Source organism: Octodon degus, unplaced genomic scaffold (assembly GCF_000260255.1).
Source record: "Octodon degus isolate 3935 unplaced genomic scaffold, OctDeg1.0 scaffold00001, whole genome shotgun sequence".
Classification (NCBI taxonomy): Eukaryota; Metazoa; Chordata; class Mammalia; order Rodentia; family Octodontidae; genus Octodon; species Octodon degus.
In genome coordinates this window covers 19,305,378-19,314,880 of record NW_004524577.1, presented here as the reverse complement: position 1 = coordinate 19,314,880, position 9,503 = coordinate 19,305,378, and positions in this window count along the sequence as shown.

Here is a 9,503-nt window from a genome sequence, read left to right as displayed (position 1 = left end):
TCAACCATTCCTCAGGTGATGGGCATCTTGGTTGTTTCCAAGATTTGGCTATCACAAATTGTGCCGCTATAAACATAGGCACACATATATCCCTATGATATGATGTTGAAAAAGCTGTGCGTACAAGTTTAGACTCAAAGTCCAAAATGAGATTATAGAATTCTCAGTGTGATAAGTCATGATTAATATTATAGGATGAAAGAGAGATTTCAATAACCAGACACAGACCAGGACCTGCCCCTAGCCCAGGATTAGGGGGCACTGTGTTATAGGTTCTGTAGAAAAAATAGTAGGTTTCCCATTTAACAGCGTGGAAATGGAAATGAGAAGGTTCATATAACTTGTGTTCTGTTTGGTACTTGCTGGTCAGTTGAACCTCACTGAAGGTCCTGACTGAATCTACCGCAAACATAGATATATCTTAACATATTACACCCACGATCCTCTATTCATAGGAGAAAAATAAAAACCCATCTTTAGATCAGATCTGTATTTTGAAGAAGCATGCTGACATGACTCGATATCTTTTTTCAATTTTTTTTTATTTTAGGGAAGGGTCTACAGGGTGTTCAGGGTCTCACTAATACATTGGACTCATAGTGATTCTCCTGTTTATAGCCTCTCAAGTGCTGGGATTACAGGTGCGTGCCACCACGCCTAGTCTCAAAGGCCTTCTCAGTGTACCCTATGGGCAGGGCCAGGACAGCAGCCCCAGGGATCGAAACCCCAGTCCCTGCTCCTGCTTTCAGGAGCTTTAATCTGCTGAGCTATTTGGCCTGCCCTATGACTCAATGTCTTTATGGAAATCCAAATTCTAACAATGCTAACTCCTATGATGTGAGTTCAAATGGGATGGCCTTAAGCAAAGTCCTTCATACAAGGTCTCAAACAGCATAAGCACTATACACACTTTATCTATTATAGCTATTGCTATAATCTGTATACTTAAACCATCCTGTGCAATATTGTGACTAACACAAACATAAAATCAAATTCCTGGGCTTTGAAATAAATAATTTAATTTATTTTAATTATGACATCAATACGAGAGGAAATTTCAGAGAATAACCGGCAATATACCAAGAGTAATTACATAAATACTATAACATAATTGAAAATATTAAGCGATTCTAGATGAGAGACTCAATTTCCTTTTGAAAGTAAGAAGAAATAAAGAGAGACATTGATTAATGAGGTATAATTTTGGCTAATTTTGTGGAATGATAAAAAGAATGAATAGAGCCAAAAAGAGGATATTTCATAGTGATTTCATAATATGAGTAATGGCAGAAGCTACAAACCCCAGCTAAGTAACGTATCCTATAATCAATTGTCGTATAAAAGATCTTAACAATGTTTTAGATTATTACAATCTTGTTTAGTTCAGTACTTAATCTGTTATTGATTATCAGATTCTATTTCCTGAAAATTTCTTCAAAAGAAGTTCATACTTTCACTTATTTCTTTCCCAAAGAATTTGAATGTACATTTTCTTGTCTCTCTGCTTTGGGTATCCCAGAAGACTGCAGGTATGAGTAGCTTTGCAATGTGATCTCGCCAAAACTAAATAAGACTAAGTATTCCACATTCTTTCTAGCTTCTCTTAGTATTATTTTACTGTATTACCTTTATTTATTCATGCTTCTTAGTGTACTGCCGTAAAGGCATTTCTGAGTGATTTATTCATGAAAGAATAAATATTTTTTGAACCACCTTGTTTTTCATATCATGGTAGTTAGATTAATCAGATTGAATTGGACTCATTTGTCTGAAAATAAAAGACCTCCAAAAATCTTCATATTTACGGTTTTGAGAAGTTCACACAGGCGTTAGAATCTTTTCTCTGAGCATAACCCAAGTCAGAGTTAATTAATGGATGAATTTGAAGACATCATCTGCCCTGACAAAATTGGATTACAATACTGCAAAACTTAGCAGAATTGTGCCAGTTCTGATTCAGAATAACCTTGAATTTTTTTTATATTATGCTACGCATTCAATGTTATTCAAGGAAATCTCACATAATTATATTTAGACTAAATTAAATTATAAGGAAATCAGGTTGTTTGCATAAAAGGGTTCATAATTACTTCAAAATTTAAATTTATGTTTACCATACAGCCACTTAGAAAATATAGTTAGTTTAATCTTTAAAATTTTTTGAATAGTAAATATAATTTGTCATATTACTAAAGAAGCATTATTCTCAGTCTTACTCATATTGACTATATATGATACTTCATAACTTTACTGTATTTACTCAATGCATTTCTTTTTTATGTGTTTAGTACAGGGTCTACAGGGTCTCACTACATAGGTTGAACTCAGTGATCCTCCTGTTTTCAGCTTTCCAAGTGCTGGGATTACAGGCATATACCACCACTCCCAGTCTCATGCACCATCTCAGTGCACACCGGGGGCGGGGCTGGCACAGCACACTGGAAACAAACCCAGGTCTCTATGTTTGTCTAAGCAGGCGCTTTAATCCACTGAGCTATCTAGCTGGCCCAAGGCATTTCTTCATCAGGAACAATTTTTGTTTTCAAAACTCCTTGTCTATGACCAACTTCTTCTGCAGTTACATGAATAAAAATTATTCTATAATTCTGAATTGTTAAAATGTTTGTAGGATAAGGTGAAACAAATTGAAAATAAATCATTCATTTATTTATTTATTTATTTATTTATTTATTTATTTATTTTGATTCAGGGTATGCCTACATAGATTGGACTCCTAGCGATCCTCCTGTCTCAGCCTCCCTAATCCTGGATTATAGGCGTGCACCAACAGGCCTGGTTCTGGGGCCTGCACAGCATGCCTGGGTTTTGGTGCTGGCACAACATGTGGTACTGGGGGATGGAACTCCATACCTTTCTCTTGCCAGGCAGGCACTTAGATGACTGATCTTTCTCCCCAGCCCAATTTGAATTTTTGGCATCTAAAAACATATTAGGAGATCTAATAGCCCACCGATAGTACTATCATATTATAAAATCACCATTGGGTCTGTGTTGAGTTTCAATTTCAATCTCTTTGTAGATTCATCCTCAGTGCCTAAAAGGCACTTTTTATTTTATTATTATTTTTATTTTTTATTTTAGGGAAGGGGCTACAGGGTGTTTAGGGTCTCACTACTAGATCAGATTCATAGTGATCTGGATGTTTACAGCCCTCCAAGAGCTGGGATCACAGGCATGCACCACCATGCCCAGATTCAATGGCCCTCTCAGTGCGCTGCTGGGATGGGGCTGGCCCTGCAGGCCTGGGGATCAAACCCTCAGCCCCTGCACCTGCTTGCAGAAGCTTTAATACACTGAACTATTTGTCATGCCCAGCACTGTTAATCTTACTCCTTTCTAAGTCCTTTCTCTTTCCACCTTCCTCACTATCTAGTCTATATTTATAATCATTTATATAGAAAGTTTTGAAATATGGTGCTAAGAATTCCTAGAATTAAAATTAAATCCAGGAAAGTTACTGAGAGCAAGAATCAATACACAAATACAATATGTCATAAAAATGGAATAGGCTGTATGATTTTTATATGTAGACATAAAAGTAAAGAATAATGTTGAATTAAATTATGATGGCACTGATAAGACAAGTTTTTCTGTTTCCATTTATATCTGAGTCCTAGTTACTAGAATTGAACAAAGCTGTGTTAATTTCTCTCCTTATTAAATTTTGTCAGAAGAAATGAAGCCCAGGAGATTTTATGCCCTGAGGTGTAAAAACTAATGAACCTGACTCTTCCAGGCAAAATGTACAGCCTTGTCCAAACATAAGACCTACAGAAGGGAAACAACTGAAGAAATAGGTGATCAGATTGAGCTGATCGTTTCGTATCCTTGGTCACAGTTGATGCGACAGATGTATGGCTTTTGCTACCATAACCATAATCAGTTTGACTTCTTAAACCTACAGATAGAAGTTGGCAAGGATCCATTTCATTACCATATTCTGCCTATTGAAATCACACAGCACAGTTCTGTTCTTCATTAAGAAAATTCCAAAATCTTTTAATCTGCTAGTTACTAATTTATTCCCACTTTGCAACAGACTTAAATCTATTCTACTTGTAGGAGGAATATTTTACCAACTAGTTAGACAGACATTTCTAGGTTTTTTTTTCTGCTTTATTATGCTAAAATAAGACAATTATCCAAGATAACAATCAGTTCAAGTCAAAAGCTATGTAAATACAGCCATAAGGAATTCATTCAGCTTTAATTCTAGCTATGCTGTATCATCTTTTAAACTATTTGGCCTCCAGGTACACTCAAACCAAAGAGCTTTCACCAAAGTGATATATGACACACATTCATAGACACACATGTAGATATACACCCACATGCATGCTTTTTAATTAAGTTATCTGTATGATCACATTCATCATAGGAAATTTGTATTTGTATGTGATATTTTTTGATTCTTCTTTTCCTTTAGTCCCGATATTGCCCTCCTTTTTTTTTCTTTTTTTAATGTATGTAATACAGGATCTACAGGGCCTCACTGCACAGATCAGACTCCTAGGGATTCTCAGGCTTCCAAGGACTGGGATTACAGGCGCGCCACAATGCCCTGTCTCAGTCACGGTCTCAGCATGTCCCGTGGGAGGGGCCAGTGTGGCATACTGGGGATTAAACCCAGGTCCCTGAGCCTGCCAAAGCAGCTGCTTTAATCTGCTGAGCTCTCTGGCCAGCCCTTGCCCTCCTTTTTACAAAAGCTTTGTCTCCATGTTTTTCTTTGCTTGTTTGCTTTCTTTTCCCTTCTAGCTTTGTCCATCCCCTCCTCCCTTTTTCCCCTTCCCATTTGAATATTTCCTTCCTACTTCACATGATGTATTTTATATGTTGGTCATCATTTATGCTTTCAGTTTTCTACTCCTGAGAAGCAATGTAATGTTTACACACGTGTTCCCTGTTTATTTCAGAATATGGTGTCAAGGTGCATCTAATTGACTAGAAATATCTTAAGTTTATCCTTTAGGGCTGATTACATCACCATGGTATATATAAAATAAAGTATGCACTCACGCTACTTCTATTCATTGATTGGCAGCCATTTGTGCATTTGACAATATTTAGATATTACCGATGGTCTGCTATAAACATGGGTGCACAATATGGCTGTGGGATGGCGCACTTAGTACACTAAAGGAAGGTATCTAGAAGGGAAACAGCTGGATCAAATGGAACCTTTAATTTTAGTTTTTGTAAAGCTCCACCCTAATTTCTACAGTAGTCTTTCCAGGCTACACTTCCACCCACAGTGAAGAAGGGTATCTTTTTCCCTATAATGATGCCAGCATTTGTTGTTCATTGATTTCTTGATAATAGCTATTCGTTCTGGAGTAAGATGGAATCTCAGCATTGTTTTAATGTTCATCTCTAGAGTGACCTGTTATGCTGAACTTTTTTTTTTTTTTTTTGAGATGTTTATTGACTGTTTCTACTTCTCCATGTGATAAGTGTCTATTTAACTCAGATGTACTTTGTTAGATTAGGTCTTTAAGTTTGGAGAGGTCAATAAAAAATAAAATGAAATAAAATTTTAAAAAGGGCCAGCCAACTAGTTCAGTGGATTAAAGGACCTGCAAGCAGATGCAAGGACCGGGGATTTGATCCTCGTGTCTGCCATGTCATCCCCGTCCCCAAGGTGCACTGAGATGGCAATTGAGACTGGGCATGATGGTGCACGCCTGTAATTCCAGCTCTTGGGAGGCTGTAAACAGGCGGATTACTACAAGTCCAATCTAGTAGTGAGTCCGTGGACACTCTGTAGACCCTTCCCTAAAATACAAAAAACAAAACAAAAAAAAAAAAGAAAGAAAAGAAAAAACCCAAAAACCAAAAAACAATAAATTTGGAGGGGCTTGATTTTTTTAAATGCCTTATATATTCTAAATATTACTCCAGGAACAGCTGGCCAAAACTGTTTTACCAACGTGTGGATTGCCTCTTCACTCTGTTAGTGATTTTTCTTGTTGTTTAAAGCTTTCTTGTAAGATGAGAATTTTTGGTAACATTTCCAGGGCAATGCAATTGGGATTTTGTTTATAAAGCCTCTCCCTACACCTATGCCTTTAAGAGTTCCACCTATTCTGTCTTCCAGCAGATTTAGTGTTCCTGTTTTGTTTTATTTTTAAAAACTATGTGTTTACTTACTTATTTGGTACTGGGGCTTGTTGTGTAGCTCAGACTCATAGTGGTCCTCCTGTCTCAACCACCCCAGTGCTAGGATTACAAACATACATCTTCAAGCCCAGTTTCAGTGGCTGGCATTGCATGCCTGCATTCTGGTGCCAGCATAGCATGTGGTACCTGGGATTGAACCTGGGTCCTTGAGCTTGCCAAGCAGGTCCTTAGAATGTCAAGCTCCCTCTAGCCAAATCTTTCTATTTTAAAACTTGATTTTTGATCCATTTTGAATTTGGTTTAGTGCATTGTGAGAAAATAGTTCCAGTTTTAGTCTTTGGCATAGAGAACGCTAGTTTTTCCAGTATCATTTATTGCTAAAGCTATCTTTATTCCAGTGACAGTGTTTGGCTCCTTTGTTTGTTTGTTTTTGGAACTGGGGATTGAACTTAGACACTTGCACTTGCCAGGAAAGCATGTATTCCACTGAGTCATCTCTCCAGCCCTCCTTTGTTGAAAATAAAGTGGCTGTGATATATTTGGAGTAATTTCTACATCTTGTATTCTGTTCCTCAGATCACCTAGATAATAAATCAACAAAGTAACACCAGAAGTGAATTGAATATTTGAACAAATGGACTTCAGGGATGTCTACAGATTGTTCTACTACTCAACACCAGAATATCCATTCTTCTAAGATGTACATGGAACATTCTCCTAAACAGACCACATACAAATTCACTGACCAGGCTTTAGGAAATGCAAAGGAATTAAAATTACCCTGTGCATATTGTCACACCATAGAGCAATGAAATTGAAAATCAATGGCAAAATAAATCACACAAGCCCCACAAACACCTGAAAATTAAATATCACTCTCCTGATCAACCAATAGATCACAGATGAGATTCAAGAGGAATTTAGAAAGTTTCTCCAATTAAACAGTAATGCTACTGCAACAACTCAGAGTTTATGGGACCCACTGAAAGTAGTCCTACAAGGGGAATTTATATTGGAGAGGTGAACTCTTAGCTCAGGAAAATATAGTGCAGTTAAATAAACAACTTGATGCTGAACATGAAGATTCTAGAGAAAGAAGTCAAGTATAAAGGTCATACTCTAACTTAATTGAAGAGTAGGTATTACCCAATCTTGACCTTTAAATGTTTCTTAACATCTGAAACTATTTCTTAACAGCTAATTGATCTTTCTAGTTAGTTTTTAACTTTAATTTTTTTATTTTTGAAACTCTTTGCCATTTTTATTATATTTTTGTACTTTAGATCACTTATTAGAAACTGAAAATAATGTACCTTATTCACTCTAAATAGCTTTAAGAAAAGAATAGTGAATATTCTTCCGATAAATCAAAGAACTTAAAAAATAAAGCTATGTGAGACAATTTTTAAATATTTCCTATCAGCAATATATAGTAATTGGTAGATAACAAATCATCAACATTCAGAAATGTCATGACAATTTCAAATTCCAAAACTGCCATATGCTAATGTTTACCATATTATATAATGTGGATATTAAACCTGAAAGTGCACAGGATGAGTTAGACAGAAAGGATCTCCCTCATTCTATGGCAGATACCAGGAATCAGTACCATCCATTCATCAAAGCAACTGAGGAGAGTAAAGTGATGGAAGTGAGCTGTAAAAGGCTCTATTCAACAACTTCTGCAGATAACCCACTACTATTGTGGACTGCTGGACTGTGTTGGATTTTTTGCTTAATTCAAACACCTATAATATTTAGATGCCAATAGAATACCCATCTCTGACAGGACTAAACAAAACAAAGGGGATACAAGGGAAGGAGCATTTTGTATTTGTATACACAGAATAGTTAGGATAGATACATAGCTACTTTCGCTTAACTCAATGAGAAGAAAGATTCCCAGTAACAGTGTTTGGACAGAATTTCCTGTCTGCTTCTTGTACTACGGATAACCACTAAGAAGATAACAATGTACAATGTATTAATTATTGAAAATGTCCTATTAATCAGCTTTGAAACTGTCTCATTGATATTTGTTTCTCAAGAAAAGAAAAGAAAAATAAATAAATAAATAAAATGCAATGGAAGTACACTTTTATTTCTTCACCTAATTCTGGGGAACAACTTCTAATATCTTTTAAAGAAAATTAGTTCCTACTGTCTTTTAAATCAAATGGGGGCTGGAGAGATAGCTCGGAGCAAGCACAAGGTCCAGAGTTCGATTTCCTGTACCAAAGCAAACAAACAAATGAAACGAAAATGGTTTTCCACGAAAGTTTGGAACACAAACAGAAAATAAGATGTGAAGCTCATGTCAATACAAACCAGAGCTCCTAGCTGCGTGCTACAAGGTTGACCAGGCATTTTAGTATTTCATTGATATGAATATGGTATTTTAAAAACCTACGTTTTTTCTGTTTGACTTACTTTAGATCCATTCTGTTCTTGTCGTTCCTGACCGGATGCTGTGTTAACTTGTCTTGTATTTTAAAATATTTTAGCCCTGACACGTATGAGCAGCAGTAACCCTACTGGGTTTGGAAAGGTTACAGAACGTAGAAGTGCACTGGGTCCCCCCGGTGATGGCCATCATGAGTTTTCAGCTCATTTCTCTCTCTACACTACGTGCCGTCTAACTTTCAGGATATTCAGCAACTCGGTAGTGACTTATGACCTGCTTTATGCGCTTTTCTCCGACAAGTATTATTGCATATGACAGAGCGTTCTTTCCTATAAATCTCACGGTACATTTCATTCACTCTTTCACTCGCTCTTGCTAAACTCCAGCTTCTCTCAAAGCTCTTACATTATATATGAGAGTGTCATGCAGGTTTTCCTCCGCTGCTCAGATATGAAGTTTTCCACCAACGGATGGAGCCTTCCAGGCTTTGCCTGTTGTTTCCTGACTCTCCTCCAACACGTGCCAGCTGGATGAGGCAGAAAAGCAAATGAAATAAACATGAACCTATAATTCAATGTTCTACATATTTTGAATTAAAAGAAAATGATGTCATACAATGATAAGGATTGTAGGCATAACTTAAATTTAGAATCTGAAAAGGTCTCTGGGAATTAATATGATAGACATTTGGTATAACTGCAAATAATACTGCTTTTCTCATTCTTCTAAAATTGAATCTAAGATTATCTAGAAAACAGTGGACAAGAAGTTAAATCATGCTAGAAGTCTGCTATGATTAAAGATTGTCCTTAAACAGAAAGAGAAATTAACACAGATGAAGTTTACAAATATTTAGAAAGGTGATAATAATGTCTATTATTGAGGCAAACACATTTTAGAATTTCTGAAACTATTAAATTATGTTTAAAAACCACACTTCCCATAATAAACTTAAAAT